This window comes from Echinops telfairi, unplaced genomic scaffold (assembly GCF_000313985.2).
Source record: "Echinops telfairi isolate 266 unplaced genomic scaffold, ASM31398v2 ScPeMD7_7469;HRSCAF=8507_0, whole genome shotgun sequence".
Taxonomy (NCBI): Eukaryota; Metazoa; Chordata; class Mammalia; order Afrosoricida; family Tenrecidae; genus Echinops; species Echinops telfairi.
In genome coordinates this window covers 32,478,614-32,479,730 of record NW_022111372.1, presented here as the reverse complement: position 1 = coordinate 32,479,730, position 1,117 = coordinate 32,478,614, and positions in this window count along the sequence as shown.

The window sequence follows — 1,117 nt, the reverse complement described above, 5'->3', positions numbered from 1 at the left end:
GCGCGGAGGCCGGCGGGGCGGGGAGGGCGCGCGTCCAGTTGCGCGTGCCGCGGAGGGTGGAGGGGACGCAGCAGAGGGGTGCCCCAAACCTGGGCCACAGCCGGCCGGGCTCCAGGAAGTGGCAGAACCGCTGCACTGGTCTCGGAGGCAGAGGGGGAAATGGAGCGGGGTGGGGTGGGGGGAGGAACTGTCTATAAATGCCCGGTCTCGGAACCCCGGTGTAAGACGTGTCTTCCCCGGAGAGTGGAGATGAAATTTACTCGGATCCCCTTAGGCCGCTTTGGGGACTATCTCCCAAGAGATGGCCCCAAAGTTAACTTTGTGTGTAGGGAGACAGCAGCAACCCAAGCCCGTACATCAAACACCCCAGATGCCTCCAGAAACCACTGCCCTTCCTGTAAGAACGAGGTGCTAGTTTCGTAGCAAACGGTTTGCTCTGAAGCCATACACCAAGGTCAAGGAAACTAATGGAGGATTTGTGGGGGCTGTTTGATTCTTTGGACAACCTCATGAAGTGGGTTTTAGTATTACCATTTCCACACTGGGGGTGAGAAAACTGAGACAGGGAAGTTAGAGAACTTGCACTCAGCTAGGGACAGGCAGAGCCGGTGCATCAGGCATGCTGTGGAGGCAAAGACAGAACAACTTATGGAGTGTGGGGACCGAAGTTGAGGACCAGGTGGCGCCGATGGAACCTCCGCTTTCACTAGCATAAAATATATAGTTGCCAATATATTTATACAGGACAGGTGTTAGCATAGTGGATGTCACTAACATGTAATGTCTACTTGTCAAGTAGTCCTGGTGTCACTGTGAGTTAGGCCTTCCACTCCTAACTTTAAAGTCGGTGGTTCAAACCCACCAGCTACTCCTGGACAGAAAAAAATGCTGTTTGCTCCAGTAAAAACACTCTAGAAACCCTTGCAGGGTAACTAGGAGCCTGGACTGACTAGATATATGAAATTCCTTTGCCATGCAAAGTATGAAGCACTTTGTGTTCAAACCTATCCAGAGATACCTCAGAAGAAAGGCATGGCTACCTGCTTCCAAAGAAGCCCTGGTGGTGCAGTGGTTCCGTTGGGCTGTGATCCCAAGGTCGGCAGTTCAAAACCACCAG